This window comes from Peromyscus maniculatus, chromosome 21 (genome assembly GCF_049852395.1).
Source record: "Peromyscus maniculatus bairdii isolate BWxNUB_F1_BW_parent chromosome 21, HU_Pman_BW_mat_3.1, whole genome shotgun sequence".
NCBI lineage: Eukaryota > Metazoa > Chordata > Mammalia > Rodentia > Cricetidae > Peromyscus > Peromyscus maniculatus.
In genome coordinates, this window is record NC_134872.1 from 24,943,418 (window position 1) to 24,963,577 (window position 20,160).

Sequence of the window (20,160 nt, forward strand, 5' to 3'; positions counted from 1 at the left end):
TCATGAAGCAGAGAAGGGGGAATGCAGATGCCCAGTTGTCTTTATCCCTCCCGTTATACTCAGTCTGGTACCCCAGTCCCTGTGGTGATGCCAGTCACGTTGAGAATAGGGCTTTCCCTGCCCCCTCAGCTAATCATATCTAGAGACATCCTCCCAGATGCACCCAACAGGGGACCTCCTGGGGGATTCTTCCTTCAGTCAAACTGACAATGGAAATTAGAGATTATCATAATGGCTTAGACCTGGATCACAGCAGCAGAAGTGGCCATGTCAGGCCAGTTGTGGATACATGTTGATGGCTGAGCCTATTGGAATTCTGGAGCAGAGACAGGATAGAGAGAATTCAAGTTTTTGTCTGGAGCAATTGGAAAGAGAATTGCCATTACCTGGGGTGAGGGTAGATTTCCAATCAACCTCCAAAAGACCTTTATAAAAGCAAGCACCCTCGTTTGCTTTTGTGATGGTATTACTGCATTCAAAAATGAGTGTTAGGTAGTGGTGCACGCCTTTAATCCCAGCACTCAGGAGGCAGAGCCAGGTGGATCTCTGTGAGCTCGAGGCCAGCCTGGTCCCCAAAGCGAGTTCCAGGAAAGGCACAAAGCTACACAGAGAAACCCTGTCTCAAAAGATAAAAACAAAAACAAAAAAATGAGTGTTAAACCATTTAATAGTGGGATGGTGAAGAATCTGAGAACATGGAGACGGACCTGTGTTCAAAGCTGAATGTGTAAGAACAGGGTTTGGGAAATCATTCTGGAATGGAAACATAAATGCGAGGGCCAGGCACAAGTGTGCAGACACCTTTAATCCCAGCACTCAGGAGGCAGAGGCAGGTGAATCTGTGAGTTCAAAGCCAGCCTGGTCTACAGAGTGGGTTCCAGGCCAGCCAGGGCTACAATGTGGGACTCTGTCTCAAAAGGGAGAGAGAGAGAGAGAGAGAGAGAGAGAGAGAGAGAGAGAGAGAGAGAGAGAGAGAGAGAGAGAGAGAGAGAATAAATGTCAGAATTGCTAGCATAAAAGAGAACAGAGTGGGCTGGTGAGATGGTTCAGTGGTTAAGCACCTACCACCCAAATGTGAAGACCAGAGTTCAGAACCCCAGAACACACATAAAATATCAGGTGGCTGTAATTCTAGCCTCAGAAGCCAGAGATGAGGGGTCCCAAGAGCAAGCTGGCTAGTGAGAGTAGGCACACTGGTAAGCTCTGGGTTTGACTGACAGACCCTGCCTCGATGAAGGTAAGGTGGAAGAGAAATTGGGGATGGTTCTCAGCATCAACCTCAGCTCTTCCCGTGCACATGATGCAGCCACTCATCTGCAAACACCAACACACGCAGGCACACTGCACACATATGACAAAGAAAAATGTCACGACCCGCATGGCTCGGCCCTCAAACCCTAACTAGGGGCAGCCAGGAAATGAAAGCCAGTGACAGTGAAGAAACCACAGACCCATACACAGAAAAGCTGGATCAATTGGCCTGTGTGTGCTCTGATAGAATGGCCCCATGCTTCCCCCAACAAAGGGGCTGTAAACACTTTCTTCTGACATTGCTCTTGTTGGAGTATTTTATCACACCACTATAGGAAAGTCATTAACACAACAGACTGATAGTTAGTTGCCTTTAAGTGAATTACAAAAATGCGTCCTATCTGGGCAGATGGATTGGAAATATGTGCCACCCTCAGACTCAGTTCAATCCTGCAGATGTTAGCAGGAAGGTTCACACTTTGCCCAGCAAAGGAGGGCTAGAGCTCATGTCCACGTAGCAGAACAATGTGTGGCAGCCAATTTAAGACATCCTGCCCCCGACACACTCTGTTCTTAAATTCCCCAACGTCTCAGTCCTGTTGGGTCTCAGTGATGAAGAGCATTGGTTTTGATACTTGACTCTCCAGGTGAAAGCCCAGACTCTGCTCTCAGCTTACTAGGAGCTTTATTTTTTTTTTATTTTTATTTTGTTTTTACATTTATATATTTGTTTGCCTACACACACACACACACACACACACACACACACACACACACACACACACACACACACCAGAAGTATAGAGGTCACACAGCACACAAATGTGGACATCAGAGGACAACTGTGGAAACTGATTCTGTCCTTCCACCACACGGGACTCTGAGGGTGGAACTCAGATTGTCAGCCTTGGTAGCAAGCATCGTGCCACCACTCGGCATCTCTCTAGGTCTTCACTGGGAGCTTTAGACAAGCTGCTAGGTTCTCTGTGAATATTAGTTCCACCATCCGTTCAATGAGAAGAATAAGAGTACCCTCCTCGCAGAGATAAGTCTATATAATTTAGACTTAAGAAATAAGAAACAGGGCCGGAGAGATGGCTTAGTGGTTAAGAGCATTGACTGCTCTTCCAGAGGTCCTGAGTTCAATTGCCAGCCACCACATGGTGGCTCACAACCATCTGTAATGGGATCAGATTCCTTATTCTGGTGTAACTATAAAATACATGAATAAATAAATCTTTAAGAAAATAAGAAATATAGTTTAGCCCATATCTCTTGCACCTAGCAGGGGTTCAACAAGTGTTAGTTGATGCCAATATTCCATTTTCAGTAAGATAGCTGAATCTGCTTGTGCACATTTAGCTTAAATGTCTTTCATCTACAGTGTCCATAATTACTATTCAAGACTGCTTCCACCCCATTCTCATAATGAGAGTTTAAAGCGGAGCTCCCCTCTGGTGCCTTCTTGCATTGAATCTCTTGACTAAAATCTAAAGCATAATTCCTGCATACGGACTAATTAGAAATATAGCATTGCCTAAAGAATCCAAGAGGAAAAATCTGAATGAAAAACAACCTTCTGAAAGACCTTGAGCCCTTTGAAATTGATTCCAGAGAGGTGAATAAAAGGTGTCCTTCCTGCTCCAGGCTGGGGCTACAGTCGTTAAATGCACTAAGTGCCTTTATCCTCAAGAGTGTGTTTTATCATTTCCTCAGCTTCCAAAACTTAGGAGCTTCAACAGAATAGAATAGTTTATATTAGAATGAACATTGGAACATTTTTGTTGGGACAAATATTTACAGGCATGTAGTGACAAAGTTTTAAGAGTTTCTGCAGTGTAGTATTTGAAGCATTGTTTACTAAACCTTGGGACAATCATCTTATTGATGTTCTTTGAAAAAATATCAAATTGGTCTGTTTCCTCTTCCTGAAATGGTAAGTTGTTAAGAACCAAACGGAAATCAAAACATGTGTTTCTGCTGGACAGTGGTGGCACACACCTTTAATCCCAGCACTAGGGAGGCAGAGGCAGGCAGATCTCTGTGAGTTTGAGGCCAACCTGGTCTACAGAGCGAGTTCTAGGATAGCCAGGACTACACAAAGAAACCCTGTCTTGAAAAAAAAAAAAAAATGTGCTTCCAAAAGTAAGCTTGTTTCCTCACATGTCTACCTAAATGAAAACTTTAAAATGGAAAGGAGCAGGGATTGCTCTAACCAATATGAAGTTAAAAAAAAAGAAAAAAAGAAAAAAAAACTATTTACATATAGGTCTTAAGGTCCTCTGATCATAAACAGCTAGTCGAGACTAATGTCCTTTTCATTTTCTGTTTTCACATTTATTTATTTATTGATTGATTTATTTATTGATTTATTTATATTCTTGTTTATTTGAGGAGGAGCATGAATACCATAGTGTACTTAGGAAGGTCGGAGGACAGTTGATGGAAGATGGGTCTCTCTGTCTTCCACATGGGATCCAGGGGAAAAACTCAAGTCATCAGGCATTGTGGAAGTGCCCTCACCTTCAGGGCCATCTTATCAACCTACCTTCTTTGTTATTGTTGTTGTAGAAGCAAAGAGCTATAATTTCATTTCTGATTTAACTGAAAGGTAACAGTACATGTAAGAATTTCACAAGATGACCTCACGCCCCTCCTCTGAAGACGTATTTTACAATATTACTATATAAAATACCACTTCACATATATTTCACAATGGCACATGTTTTAAACCTTTCAGCAAGGGAGAAAGGACAGAAATTTTCATGTTTTCGATGTAGCAATGTTTTCCAACTTAAAGACATTCTGTACTATATAAAAATAACAGTAGAAGCCGGGCGGTGGTGGCGCACGCCTTTAATCCCAGCACTCGGGAGGCAGAGCCAGGCGGATCTCTGTGAGTTCGAGGCCAGCCTGGGCTACCAAGTGAGTTCCAGGAAAAGGCGCAAAGCTACACAGAGAAACCCTGTCTTGAAAAACCAAAAAAAAAGAAAAAAAAAAAAACAGTAGAATCAAGATTCTCAGTGGCATCCCCTCTCATACAAGCCTAGCATGACAGTTACACTACGTCTTATTTTAAAAGCCAAAGAATTCTACAAATCATATACCTTAGTTACTTTTCTATTTCTGTGAAGAGATACCATGACCAAGCAACTTATAAAAGAAAGCATTTAATTGGGGTTTGCTTACAGCCTCAGAGGGTTAGTCCATGACCATCACGACAAGGAGCATGGCAGCAGGCAGGCATGGTGCTGGAGTGGTAGCTTGGAGCTTATATCTTAAACAAGGAAGAGGCAGGGAGAGCTAACTAGAAATGGTGTGGGCTTTTGAAACCTTAAAGCCTACCCCTGGTAACGGATCTCCTCCAACGAGGCCACACCTTCTAATCCTTCCCAAACAGTTCCACTGACTGGGGAACCAAGCACTCAAATGTACGACCGGCCTATGGGAGACATTTTCATCCAAACCACCACATCCCAGTAATGACCAGACTACCTATGCCCACTGATGCAACATGAATGTTACAGCGGTAACCAACAATTGTCTATGTGGACTTAAGGCTCACTCCAAGAGAGGACTCATGCCTGGAAGTGTAAACCTGGCCAAGAACCCTTGACTGGGGAGGACATAGGCCCTACTGCTATTATTCTTCCAAAGGGACATAATATCAAACTGCCTTCTAAAAAATATACCCTTATATCCATTTTTCTAAAAGCCAAAGAACTAAATTAGTCCAAGTGAAACCAAAGAAGAAGATAATCTAAAATGTAAGACATCAAAGAAGCTTTCACTGACTCCTTCAGAACAGAAATAATGCTCAGTTACAGCATAAATATGGAACGCATCAAGTCTAAACAACCAAAGCAGGAGTAACATGGCCTCCATGTATGCTTTCAAAGTGACTGTGATGTTTTGTTGCTCTGAGTCCAGTGAGCCTATAGGTTCAATACACTACCGTATGATAACACAGCTCAAATGTATGTGAAGTCTCCTGAGGGCTGGCAGGTTGGAAAGACACAGAACAATAAGAGAATAGTGAAGAAAGTTCTTATCAACCTTGATTTGAAACAAAATAAAAACTAACAAAACAAACCCAGGCCTGCGAGTTGGCTCAGCGGGTAAAGGAGTCTGCTGCTAAGTCTGACGTCCTGAGTTCAGTTCCCCCCAGGGCCCACACAGAAGAAGGAAAAAACTGACCTCCCCACCCTCACATTGTTCTCTGACATCCGCACAAGCATCACGGCGTACACACTCACTCATGTGTCTAGATCAATAGACGAGTGAGAGAGAGGAGAGAATGTGGTTTTTCCAAATCGTATTTGTTCTTTGTTCCTTAAGTGGAAATAACCAGAAGCCAGCCTGGTAACATAAAGAAAATCAAACTGGACCTTGAAAACACTGCATCTATTATCCAGAAATCAATAAAGACATGGGGGAGGGGAGGGGAGGGCCAGTTGTAAGTAACTGTTTTTAAAACTTCACATTTCTCTAAGTCCTGGGTTGTTTTGTTTTGTTTTGTTTTTAAGTTTTTAAAACCCTACAGAATCTTTAAATCAAACCATCCAAATTCATTATTTACGGATAATTTTTAAGTTTCTCTATGGACTCTGGCTATGTGCCTATTAACTCTATTGAACTATTTTTGATCCCACATATTTTGTATCTTTTCGATGGGAGATGGAACGCTTTCTCCCCTGGCTCCAAAGCACGACTCTCACGCTTCTCCCCTGCCCTGCGACCATCTTCCTCAGGGTCTGCTGCAGTTTGTCCTTCTCTGGCTTCTCAGACATGGAGGTCCCTCCCAGGGTTTATCCCTTACATACACTCTGCTCTCTGATCTCACTGCATCGCTCACTCAGAACAGCTTCACTGTACAGTTTCAGTTCTGTTTATAACCTCTGACTCACAAAGCCATCTATAGAGTCCAGTCCTCTCTTGTGCTTCAGGGCCTGCTAATCCGCTGCTCACCAGGCTGCCTCACAAACTGAATTCATGGTCTTTCCCCTAAAACACAGTTGGTGGCATATGCCTTTGATCCCAATACTCAGGAGGCAGAAGCATCTCTGTGAGTTCCAGGCCAACCAGGGATACATAGTGAGATTCTGTCTCAAAAAAAAAAAAAGCAGTGGCTTTCTCTTTTAGTTCTAAACTGCATTAAAGATATCATCCTAAGGCTAGACACCAAACCCAGAAACTTCCAGAATATCCTTTCCCTCTGCCTTCTCTTCACATTAGGTCAGTGAAAAGACCAACCCTCTAACGCCCATATTGGCCAATTCGGTCCTCTGTTCCCACCTCTACTTCCTTAGCTCAGGCCTCACAAGATTATTCTGAGTTGGCAATGAAACCCCAATTAGTCTCCCTTCTTCTAATTTATCCTCCAAGTTATTCCCAAACTGATATCTTTAATATAAAATCAAATGCTGCATTAACTTCCTGGGTAAAACCATCGCGATTCCTCAGTTTTGACACGCGCAAATTTCAGACTTCAATGACAGACATGGTCATTCAAGTCTTTAATTCCAGCACCAAAAGGGCAGGAGCAAGCGGATCTCTGTGAGTTCTGGGCCAACCTGGTCTACAAAGTGAGATCCAGGCCAGCCAGGCTGCATGGTAAGACCCTATCACAGAAAATAAACCAAATTGAGACTTCACCAAATGACTCAGTAGTGCCTTCTAGCCTGCCTCACCAAATTCCCCTGTCTCTTTGACACAGCTCTTTTCTGTACTCCCCCCAACCATGGTAAAGAATTCGAAGGTCTCTTAATGGACAATACCAGTTACACCCTTCAACTTTTATTCTATTCTTTCTGCCTCGAGTGTCCCTCCTCAGTAGCCACTGGGCAAATACCGACTTGTCTTTCAAATTTCAGTTCAATCCATTTAAAGCCTTAATACATGCTGAGCCAGTAACCTGAGTTCCATCCCGGGAACCCACAGGGTAGAAGGAAAGAACCAATTCCTATGAGTTGCCTTCTATCCTCCACATACATGACATAATGCTCTGTCTGTCTGTCTGTCTGTCTCTCTTTCTCTCTCTCCTCTCTCTCTCTCTCTCTCTCTCTCTCTCTCTCTCTCTCTCTCTCTCTCTCTCTCGCGCACACACACACACACACACACACACACAGCACAGAGATGCAGGGTATGGAAGGTATAGGACTCAAAGGAGGGCAGGCAAGGGTCAGTGGTTAAAGATGCTTACCACCAAGACTGATGACTGGGTTCTATCTCCAGACCCACATGGTAGGAGAGAGAATCAACTCCCAAGGGTTGTCCTCGGAACTCCACACAGGCACTGTGCCCCGCACACACACACACACACACACACACACACACACACATCCACAAATGAATAAATGAAATAAAAGGGGGCTGTCCCTACAAAAACCCAATTTGAAAGCACAGACTCATGGGAGTGGAGAACAAGATCAAGACAATGAGAGACCATACTGTCAACAACTAAGCTCGTCTAGCTAACAATCAGGGCAAGTCAACCAGAGTGAACCCACCGGTTGTCAGGCTGGCAGTCAGCCAGGGGGGCTTTCCATGGAGTGTACTGACGAACACTAAATAACAAAAGAAAGCATCTCTAGAAGCAAAAGAAATAACCATGTGGATGAATAATCATTCTATGCCACAAGCCGACTAAAAGGTGCTGGCTACCCCAACTCACTCTCAGCCACCCCTGACCTCTCAGACTGTTTTCCAGGAAGTGCTGGTAGCATAAAAGATCAATAGAGAGAACTCAACAAGGTAACTGGAAAATAAAGCCAAGCGTGGTAGTACCTGCCTTTAACCATGTTGGATCTCTGTGAGTTCAAGGCCAGCCTGGTCTACATAGTGAGTTCCGGGACAGCCAGGGCTATGTAGAGAAACCCTGCCTCAAGAAAAGAATAGAAAAGGAAAGGAAAGAAGGTAGAGGAGAGGAGGGGAGGGAATAGAGGAAGAAAGAAAGAAAGAAAGAAAGAAAGAAAGAAAGAAAGAAAGAAAGAAAGAAAGAAAGAAAGAAAGAAAGAAAGAAAGAAAGAAAGAGAGAAAGAGAGAGAGAGAGAAAGGATGGAGGGAGGGAGAGCGGGAGAGAGAAAATAAGAACCCAAGCAAACATCATATGAACAAGAACCAGTGATAGAAATAGAGAAAGAGCCAAGTGAAAAAGTTACATGTGTGTTCACATAGCATACATAAAAACACATCCAAATACATATTCTCTGTTTAATAATGAATGCAAGTTGGGGGGGCTGGAGAGATGGCCTAGTGATTAAGAGTGTATGCCTCTCTTCCAGAGGAGCTGAGTTCAGTTCCCAGCACCGTGTAACCATAACCACCTGGAACTCCAGCTCCAGGGAATCTAAGGCTCTTCTCTAGTCTCTGTGAGCATCTGCACACGTGTGACATGTGTACACACACACACACACACACACACACACACACAGAAAAGTTAAAATCTTTTTAAAAGAATGCAAATTTGGTGTGCTGGTGAGCACCTATGATCCCAGCACCACAGAGAATGAGGCAGGGGGATTGTGAGTTTAAGGCCAGCCTGGTGAGAATGTCTCAGAAGAAGGGGGGTGGGAGGATGCAAATAAGAATTGCAAAGTCAGCCGGGGGGAGAGATAAAGGACATTGTGAGAGAACAGGGAAAGAGAAAAGAGTCAAGAAACAAATTTAAAAAAGAAAAACAAAAAGTAAAACTCTAGTTATAAATAAGATATTATGCTCAGGAATATTGATACATACCAGATTACACAAGAACAAACCATGTACACTCTTCTTTACCTATACTTCATACCACAGGATCAATAAATACTAACATTAAATACAGTTAAAAATAACTTCACACACAAAAAGTACACAAATAGTTTTTGAGTGTTCAAAAAGATGTCCAACCTCATCCATAATAAATTTTTTTTAAAAGAGTGGCGTGTGAATGTCCACTCGGGGCCCTCTGCTCTCGACTACAGACGCATTGTGGGCAGCTGCTTCTAGTGCTTGCTGCCTTGGCTTTTCCATGGTGATGCCGTATGAACTGTGAGCCAAAGAGACCCTTTCTCCCTTAAGTTGCTTTTGTCTGGGTGTTTTAACACAGTGACGGGACACTAATATAAGATGAAAATCATGGAACTGCTTTATCTAATTTTAAAAAATAACTCATAATGCAATCCCGTCTAAAATCAAAAGCAAAAAAATGAACTTTATTCATATTTCAATTAAGCTCCATAACCACACACAGAGGGATAATTTTAAGTGACTTCAAAACACATAGTATTTGTATCCATAGCCCTAGAAAGATAACTTCTAGGAAAAAAAACTTAAAATATTCTTTGAAAGCTAAAATATTCTTTGCAAAATGTATTCTTATAATACGTATGTGTATATCTATTTAAGTATATTAATAAGCACATATACATACATATATGCACACAAGTAACTTCATTTGTGCGATGAGGAAATGGTTTTCAGTATTGAAAAAAGATACAAATATAAAATCAGAAATTTTAAATTACAGCTTATGATTCTACATTTAAAAGTGTCAGTACAGCCCATCATACACTCTTTCTGAGAAATACCAACTTTCTAGCTCTGTTAATAAAAATTGGGAGAGACAGCATGGTACCCCTAGTATCTGGACTGTTCACTGACTGCTATTTCCCATGAGGACGAAGGGAGCCCAGGACCACAGGCAGGAGCTGGGGACCGCTTGTGTGGGGAAGTAAAGCCTGTTGGGTTTTATCAAATGCTCATGAGCCAGGGAGCAATGTGGCCAGATTTTAGCTGAGATTTTAAAAATGTAAATAAAAGTAAATAAGTAAACTAAAATTGCTGAAGAACCAAATGAGTCTTACCAACCCAAATGTGAGCGTTGATGGGATAGAAATGACAGCAGAACAAAGCATAAATGAGATATTAAAATTAGTCCAGGAAAGAAAAACTCAATAGTCTCCTTTCAAAATTGTTAAGATACCACCTATTTCCTAAAACTCAACAAATACAGGGAAACACGAGCTATGCTTTAGGGTAATTAATAGTTTTTAAAAAAGAGATTTTTTTACAGGCTAAGTCTAAGCAATAAAAATAATAAAGAACTACAGAATGGTAAAAATCACTACTTATAACCTTAATATGACGATAGATGTGGACAGTGCTCTTCAGTGAAAGCCAAAATGGTTAGGTGAATGTGTAAGAAGGACACTGAGGATCACAGAAACTGAACCCACTGATCAATCTCACCCTCCCCGACAGGGAGACTGACCAGACACTGTACGTCTTGACAGGACACAGTAGGAATGATATCACACCACCTCAGATGTATTCCTTCCAGAAGAATTGAACCTAAATCTAGCCAAGCCCCATCGAGACCTAATCAATGGTTTATTTCAAGGAAGAATATGCTGATTTTTTTTCATTTTAGTAATTTTAGAAGATGTTCAGCAATATCTGTAGAACATAATTCACATCTCTCTAGCGACACTTATTTACTATCTGAAAATGCTCACCATCTCTAGAAACTAGAGAAATGAAAAATTAACAACAGATGCTACTGAACATCTTCTAGGATAGCTAAAATGAAAAAGATCAGCAATATGAGATCAAAGACAAGAAACAAGTCAAAATCTCACATGCAGCTAGTGACAACTTCTTTAGCCATCTGGTTTAGCCAGGCTGGCTAGTTTTGACCCAACAAATAAACACTTCTTTATTTTTAATTTGTGTGTGTGCACACACACACACGTGTACGCACATGTGTGTGTATGTGTGTGTGTATCAGAGGCCAAAAGAGGGCATGAGATCCCCTAGAACTGGAATTATAGGTGGCCTGACATGAATGTGGGAAATGGAACTCCAATCCTCTACAAAAGTAATACACACTCTTAACTGCTGAGCCATCTCCTCCAGCCCATGAATTAATTTAATATATATAAATTATTTCTCAATGAACTTGAATTAAACAAAAAAAATTTCCTGGGCTTGGAAAAGGGCTTTCCAGGCATGAATGGAGTCCTAAGTTTGATTCCAAGCACTGCAAAAAGAAAGGAGTAGGGAGAAAGAAAATATTTAGCTCTTTGAGTGGTTCTCACAGGTTCTTTGAACAAATTCTCTCATGAGTTAATCAGCTGTTCTTTAGCACATGGGTCCCGCTTCAATGCACCACTCAGTTTCCCAAGCCTGACTTTATTTCTACTTTTCAGACAGGGTCTTATTACATGTTCCTGACTGTCTTTTATTTACCCAGTATTTACTCACTGTTTTCCTAATTCAGCCTCCAAAATTAGGATAACAGGTATGCAGAGTCACACACAGCTCCAAGTTAACTTCTTTTCAAAGTTTTTTTATTGTGCGAGTATGAGGGTTATGTTAAGTGCACTGCATGTGTTCAATGGCCAAGGAGGCCAGGAGAAGACACTGGATCCCTTGACTTAGAGTTACAGATGGTTGTGAGCCATCTTCTGGGTGCTAGGAACCAAACGCAGGTTCTCTGGAAGAAAGACAAGTGCTCTTAACCACTGAGCCATCTCTCCAGCCCCTCAACTGGACCTATAATATTTACTTCCCAGGTTACAAACCTATGCATCCAGGTTATCCTCAATGTCATCCCACATAACTGATTATGTTGATTAATTGCATATTAATTACAAATGTGTGCCATTTATAACTTAGTACAAAGATATATATTTGATGTGAATTTTTTCTTGCAATAACTCTAAATTAGCTCACATCTGTTTATAGTCAAAACTATAGAAATATAGTTTTTGTTATATGGTTATACTACTTTGTTATATGGTTATATTATTTTTTAAAAAATCTTCTTGAAGTTATTTTTAATAATAGAATATGAAAAAGACTAAGATGATTGACTCAATATCTGAATATTCACATGAAGAGCCTTAGCAAAATTTTAACTGCTGCTCTCTTATCTTTTTTCAGTTCGATGTTGTGTTGACAGCAGGAGTTTCTATAATCATTTTTTCATTTACATAGGTCAAGGTTAGCATGGTATGAGAAACAGCCCTAGGCCCAGAATTCTCAAGACAGCAGGTGTTTTGTGGCTATTTGAAGATCAAAATATATTAGAGAGTTTTATCTCTGAATTCCTTCCTCCTGCCCAGAAACTTTGCTCCCAATTAGACTGATCCAGTTAGTTTGGGCCTAAATGAATTTGAAATTCAAGCTAAATTTACATCAAAAAGTTTTTTTGGTTTTTATTTGTTTGGTTAGTTGGTTGGGATTTTTTTGTTTTTGTTTTTGTTTTTGTTTTTGTTTTTGTTTTAGGAAAAAGCATAGTGGTTTGTGCCTTTAGCCCCAGCACGTGGGAGCAGAGGTTGCTCTGGAACTCATAGCGGTATTTTATCTTACTGTGGTTTAAGAATGAACTGACCTATAATCCCAGAACTCGGAAGACAGAGACAGGTGGATCTCTGCAGGTTCCAGGCCAGTCAGGTTTATATAGTTAAGACCCTGTCTCAAAAACAAGAGAGAGAGTAAAAGAAGAAAAACAACTAGCCACATTAAACAATGCGTTAGACAAAATACAAGAGCCTTGTGTCCACAGATTTGGGCAAAACCACGAAATATGTTCTATTTTAAACAATGACCCGATCAGAGCTGTTCCGATATGAAGATGTCTGGCTGTACTTAGACAACTCAATTTCTCCCCAGACACCAAGCCTCTCTAGTCTTTTTCTGGATTGAGTAATGGGCCTTTTTCTTTTCCTTCTCCTAGACAACCTGAGGCCACGTTTATGCCCACGTAAATCAGCTGGTGAGTCTAAAGGGCAGGATGTCCCCACTTCTAGTTCCACCAAAACACAGGTCACACCATTTCCTCACTCAAGCCTGCCCCCAGAGCAAGGGGCAGGAGGTTTACATGAAATCCCTCCCTTAGACTTCTGTGTGTGATAAATACACATACGCAATAAAGACAATGCTGTACTTTCTCCTCTGTCGATCTGTAGGACACAGAGCCATGAAGCTGTGGCTCAGAACCGCTCCCTTTTTCATTTTTTTAGTCTTATTCTTGGCTGGTTTATATCCTCACACTTTCTTTTTTCTTTCACACCACATTTAATTCATCTTATCTTGAATTTCATGTAGCCTTGTAAGCACCTTAAATCCTTTCTACAACAGGAGAGGAATGCATAAGCAGTCTTTCTACACATCCGCAAAAGCAACCTTTTCTCATTTGCCCTGGATCAAGCCTTCAAATTTTTAACTCCGTATCAACATACAAGTCATCAAAACCCAGGAGTTCTTTCTGGCTTTGCTTTGTCAGTTCCCTCTTGACAAATACTTAAGGCTGCATACAAGCAATTCAAGAAAAACATTCATGCACGATTTAAGTTTAGAGGCTGGTGATAGAAACCGAATTGTTTGCACAAATAAACTGCTCGCTGCACAAGCTTTATACTGGAGGAACGTGAGGTCCCCAGTGCCTCACATACAGTTCCTCGAAGAGGAAAGACTCCATTACACTGCAGGAATGTTTAAGTGCTCTGATTGAAGAACACCATAGCTTGGGCACTGGCACATGAGAATTTGTTTTCATGCTATTTTTAATGTCACTATCAAAGACTCCACATAGGAGAACTGAGCTCCTACTCAGTTGAGTCAGCCTGAGTTGTTGCACAAGAGAAAAAAAAAAAAACTGTGTTCAAACATCACATTTTTATCTAAATCTGAAAGGCCTGCAGATCTCCTCAGAACAGTAGACTTTTAAAATCGGAGCTGTCATAAAGTAGTCCAGAGTTCAGTGTAACTAAAAGGAAATCGCCTCATAAAAGTAACAAACGCAAAACAACAGTTTCCAGTCATCCCATTTTAGAGAAATAATGTCCCTTCATGTCCCCCAAAGTTATCTAACTGAACGACAAATAAGCTGCGCGTATCAGGGTTTGCCTTCTAACAAAGTTTGATTTTAAGAAGTTGACACTTGACTCACCTACGGCAGGACAGGGTATTGCCCACACAACAGACACTAACCCGCTGCCCAAACAATCTCTTGTGTTTGGGAAGTCAGTGCCACTGTTACGGCTCACAATTTGGCTTATGATGCATTGGTGAGCAAACAGCCTGACAAGCACCCTAGTGTATTTCAGGATGACTGACAGGGCACAGTGGCCCAAGCAGGAAGGGGGATGGGCGCTCTTAAAGCCACAAGGCAGTGGAGACGAACATCAAACTTTAGATTCTGATCTCTAAAGGGTGCAATGAAAAGCCATCCGTGATCAGCATGAATACAACTTTCATGCACTCTGTATACTCAAATCACTGTAAATCCAAAATGGAATTGATACAAGCAGAAATAAAGAACTTACAGCAGGCATTCTCTATACTTCCTGAAACTATCACATTTATAAATTACTCGAGAATATTCCAGTTCCTTTTTACAGAAATCAAATCAGTGTACCCAGAGAAAAGATATCACCATTAGGCATGATGCCAAGAGATCTTAGAACAGTAATGTAAAAATATCTAATCAAAGTAGTTTAAGCCAGGTGTGGTAGTGCACACCTTTAATCTCAGAACTCAGGAGGCAGAGGCAGGTGGATCTCTGTGAGTTTAAAGCTAGCTTGGTCTACATAGTGAATTTCAGGCCAGTCAAGGATACACAGTAAAACCTGTCTTCAATTAAATAATTTAATGGAGCTGGAGGAAATGGCTCAGGAGTTAAGAGCACTGGCTGCTCTTCCAGAAGACCCAAGTTAAATGCCCAGCACTCACAAGGTGGCACACAACCATCTGTAACTCCAGCCCCATGAGATAAATGTCCTATCTGGCCTCCATGGGCACTAGCACACACATGGTGTTCAGACATACATGTAGATAAAACATCACACATACAAAAAAATAATGTTTAGATTTTAAGTAATTTAAGTATCACAAATTAATCAAAATTGTTATTGGAGAGAGAAGCAAGAGATACATGCATTTCTCTTTACTGTATTCTTTCCCTGCTATCAATTTCCCTGGTTGAAAAGCAGAACAAAATACTAGGAAATTCTAACTATGGTTATTTGCACACTAGTTTCACCTAGGAAAATATTTAATCGATGCACTGGCTTAATTCTTCACATTTGTAATTTTTCTATATTATTTTACAACTTATCACTTATTTGATAATTAGTTCACTCAGCTTATTTTCTTTATTTTAGTTTATTTTTTGTTTTAAATGCAATCCCTTACTTTGCCAGTTGAGGGTGTCGCTAGATTCTAAATATCCTCAATATTATCCTGCATATTTATTTTCATACTTCAGTACAAACTGCAACAGAACATTTCAGCATTCGTCAGAAATTTTACTTAGAAATATTTCTGTTTGTTTAGCCAGTATAAATTTGATTTGTAGTCCTTTTAACTTACATTTTCTAACTTCCATGTTTAATTATTGCTAATTGTCCCTTAAATATAAGAAGCTACAGGATTAATTATAGGAAAGATGGTTTCTGTTATGATAGCATAATTATGTGTCTCGTGAGCATGCAATGTTATGACTAACAAATTTCACATGCAACCTGCAAAGTCCTCGTTTTACAGCTAAACACTCGATTTGTACCCCCTTCAGTGACAGATTTTTTTTTTTTTTTTTTTTTTTTTTTGAGCTGAGGATCGAACCCAGGGTCTTGCTCTTGCTAGGCAAGCACTCTACCACTGAACTAAATCCCCAACCCAACACTAGATTTGAATAGTGATGAACATCCATTGGCCTGGTTCACTCCAAAAGTAAAAACTTCACTATGTAACCAGCCGAAATCACTAGCAACTCAGAGTTTTCTTCTTTTTCTCCTTCCCACCCCCCTTAGACAGGAATCCTGGCTGTCCTGGAGCTCGCTATGCAGACCAGGCTAGCCTCTAACTCACATAGATCCTCCTGCTGCTACCTTCCAAGTGCTGGGATTAAAGGCGTGCACCGTCAACCCAGCAAAGCACTGGTTGCTATCTCTATGCTCCTTAAGTCATTCTGGGGATTCCAGCCAGAGTGAGGAGCATGAAAGACCAGCACTCTACCTCTGAACCACATTCCCAGCCCAAACTTACCTTGACTAACAACGAATTTTCCTAGGCTTCCCGGAAGCTACTATACCACGTGCATCAGGTTCATTAACGACGGCAAAAATCAAACCTGAAGCCAATCTGAGTATTCAAAGAAGGCCTTCTCATTGACATTAGAGCAGGAAATGATCTTCGTTCCCTTTGAAAACTCATTCTGCTGCTGATGAAAGCAATCTGCTCTAGAAAAATCTCAGTGGATAAAGTGCTTGCTGCGCAAGCGTGGGGGGGGGGGGGGGGGCATCGTTTGGATCCCAAGCACCTAAGTCAACATCTGGGCATGGCGGCCCACCTGTAACTCCCTGCTGGGAAGGGGCGTGCGGGGGGGGGGGGTGGGGGGGGGAGCTGGAGCAAGCTGGCTAGCTAGACTAGGTGGAGGGGTGAACGCTGGGTTCTGAGGGGTTCTGCCTCAAGAAGTAAGGTAGACCGAAGTTGAGAAAGACACCTGATGTCAACCTTGGGTCTCCACATTCACGTGCTTGCACATGCGTGAGTACACACACACACACACACACACACACACACACACACCATTTCTCAAATCTGAAGATGTAGGGGGTTTTTTTGACTGTGTAGTTTTATGACTTGTGTAGCAACAACTAACAGCTAAGTGAAAATCATGCCGTCTGTTTGGAAACCAAGTGCAAATGTTATTGATTCTCTTACAAAGTTTTATGGCATTAAACTTTCTAAACAGACATATTCTCAGTAGCATAAAATAGATGCTTGAAGTTGTTTTTCAATTAACCAGTAGGATAATTATCCAAAAGAAAGCTAAAAAGTCAATGTTGTCAGTAATTAGCTCGTCCCTTCTGCTAATCGGCCACACAAATCTGAAATATCTAGCAACTGATTTTTTTTTTCTGCTTTCCTCTCCCCACTTAGTTCCACTTTAGTTTCCAAACAAGTTTGCTTCCTGATACAAGATCTCCTGAGCCCTGTTCCACCTGGCAGATTTTGTTTCCCAGGATGCCTTAAAATCCTACATCTAAAGATCTTTTTAGTTTCAGTTCTACTGAAAATGGTTTAAGATTAAAAAAAAAAATTAATGATAATGCTTAGGAGAAAAAGAAGACTGCCAAATATATATTGCTTATTTAGGGTACTCCTTTGTTTTTTCAGCAAAAAAAAAAAAGTCTTCATATATTTTACTTTTCAGTATTTCATACACACATGCATGTGTACACACTTACCTTCAAAAGAACCTGCCACTGCCTTAAACTATTGCAACAGGCATATAATAGGTAATGCTCAAGCAATGGGCAAATCTATAAGCATCTCTGATCCAGACACACTTCAGATAGTGTCAGTGAGTCACACACACACACACACACACACACACACACACACACACGTTGTATCTCACAGGCATCTACTAATTCAGAGTCCAGGAACTAAAAAGAAACGTCAGACTAAGAGATAAAGTATGATAAGTGTCCATCTATTTTTGCCTGCTAATCCATGAGACTATATTGAGTTTTCCCAGAGAAAACACAGAGGAAGAGCCTGGTGTGGTGGTAAAAGCCTGTAATGCCAGCACTTAGGAGGTAAAGACAGGAGAATCAGGAGTTCAAGGTCATCCTTAGCTATATATGGAGTTTGAAGCCAGCCTGGGCTACATGAGATTCTAAACAAAAGAGGCTAACAAGGTGAATATGATGGATATGACCAGAGTATATTTTATATGTGTATATGTGTTTATGTGTGTCCCAATGAAGCACATTATTTTGTACAATTAATATAAACAAAGGTGTTTTTTTTTATGAACATCATGGAGTTTGCATTCAAACTCCATCCCATGGCTTTATCCACTATGGTCACCATTTATCTGCTTTTCTCATATTGTAAAATGAGACCTGTTAAACCGCCATGAAGAGGAGTCACTCATAAAAATCACACAGCAAATATAAAGCAATACTGACTGCTACGCTAACGACTCACCGACCCATCGTCATTGTTCTATGGAAAGACGCTTCTCTTTGCAGAAATCTGTTGGTTCAAATCACATCTTAGAAGGCCACTGTAGAAAGTAACAAATGGATTGCTCTCCTGATTTTAAAATGGACAGTCATTGAGGTCACACGTTTTTATTTAGCAAGCTGCATCTGTTTCACCCCGGAACGTCTTCTACCCCATTTGTGATAAGTTATAATAAGAAAACAAAGAAATATGGCCCTAAAATAGAAGCACTTCAGAACAGCTCCAAAAGTTTGAGCAAATGCTTCACAAGGAAAATGGAAGACACTCTAATGCATTGTAGTAAGTGTGTATTTTTTTAAGACTGGGTATGAGGTGGTTAAAAGGATAGAACATTGAACCCAGAGCACAAGAACGACAGTAGGTTAAAAAATAGAAATTTCTGTCTCTTGTTCCCACAGGAGACTCATGGAGCTGTGCCAACCTGCTTCATTCCAGAGCAGGGAGCCACTTGGTTGCTGAGCTATATTAGAGAGAGGGGAAGGAAATCCTCTCTCCCACACTGCTACAAAGATAACAACCATGCCCCAGGCCGAGCTCCGGGAGTCCAGTCAAAGGGAGGGAAGAGGGATTATATGAGCAAAGGGAGGTCGAGATCATGATGGGGAAATCTACAGAGACAACTGAACCAAGCTCATGGGAACTCACGAACTTTAGACCAACAGCTGCAGAACTTGCGTGGGACCGGACTAGACCTGCATACGGGAGATACTTGTGTAGCTGGGTCTATTTGAGGGGCCCCTGGCAGTGTGGTCAAGATCTATCCCTGGTGCATGAGCCGGCTTTCTGGATCCCATTACCTATGGTAGGACACCTTGCTCACCCCTGATAAAGCAGGGAGGAGCTTGGTCCTGCCTCGACTGAATATACCAGGTTTAGGGTAATAGGGGATGGTGGGGGGCAGGAGGAGGGATGAGAGGGGGATCTGTGGTTGGTATGTAAAATGAATAAAAAAATAAGGATCATAATATTAATCTCAAAAAAAAGAAAACTGTGATGGATTTCACCACCAAGTAGTCATGTTTGTTTTACTCATGTCTCCATTAACTCTCTACAATGCCTCAGTTTACAAAATAATACAAAAGAAATACAGGCATGAAAGAAAATCAGTTTCACGAGAATCAGAGTGTCTCGGGCTGGGGATACAGCTCTGTGATGCAGGACTTGCCTAACACATACAAGGTCCTTCACCCACAGCTTTCCAGTCCCTGCTTTGGATGCTTCTGTGAACATCATCTGCTGACGCTTTCATTGTGAGCCTAGCCTTAGACAGCTGAGCCGTATCTGCAGCCCTGGACACTGTTCTCTGGGCAGAAAAGTTCCCTTTGCTTCCAATTCTTTTTTTTTTTTTTTACATTCATTTATTTATTGGTGTGTGTGTGTGTGTGTGTGTGTGTGTGTGTGTGTGTGGCACAGCACATGCATGAAGGTCAGAGGACAACTTACAAGAGTCAGCTCTCTCCTTCGCACCATGAGGACTTGGGGAATCAAACTCAGGTCAGCTTAGCTCACTGAGTCCTCTCACTGGCCCCTTTCCAGTCACATAAATACATAATCTAATAGGTAGTCCGTTAGTATAGTATTCACTATTGTACCCATTTTTGTTTTAATTTGCACTTACCTAATAACTGGTGAAACCGGCCAGGCAGTGGTGGTGCACGCCTTTAATCCCGGCACTCGGGAGGCAGAGCCAGGCGGATCTCTGTGAGTTTGAGGCCAGCCTGGTCTACAGAGCGAGTTCCAGGACAGACAGCAAAGCTACACAGAGAAACCCTGTCTCGAAAAAACAAAAACAAAACTGGTGAAACAAGCTAATAAACTTTCCATTCATTTATTGGTCAGTTTTCTTCTCTGTAAATTACTTTTCACATATTGACTCCTTTGGATTCT

At 41.3% G+C, this 20,160-nt stretch overlaps 1 protein-coding gene across 5 annotated transcripts in view; it reads right to left on the reverse strand.

Moving 5' to 3' along the window:
* Positions 1-20,160, reverse strand: part of Ctnna3 (catenin alpha 3) — a 1,515,753-nt gene that overhangs the window by 1,459,402 nt on the left and 36,191 nt on the right. The window contains exon 1 of one of the 5 annotated variants that reach the window (XM_042266694.2): positions 14,186-14,339. The exons of 3 other annotated variants lie outside the window; for them this stretch is intronic. The gene's annotated coding sequence lies outside the window, so the exon portion shown is untranslated. Of the gene's footprint in view, positions 1-14,185; positions 14,340-20,160 lie in introns of those variants that run through there. One more of the 5 variants, XM_076557108.1, reaches the window with a different exon arrangement.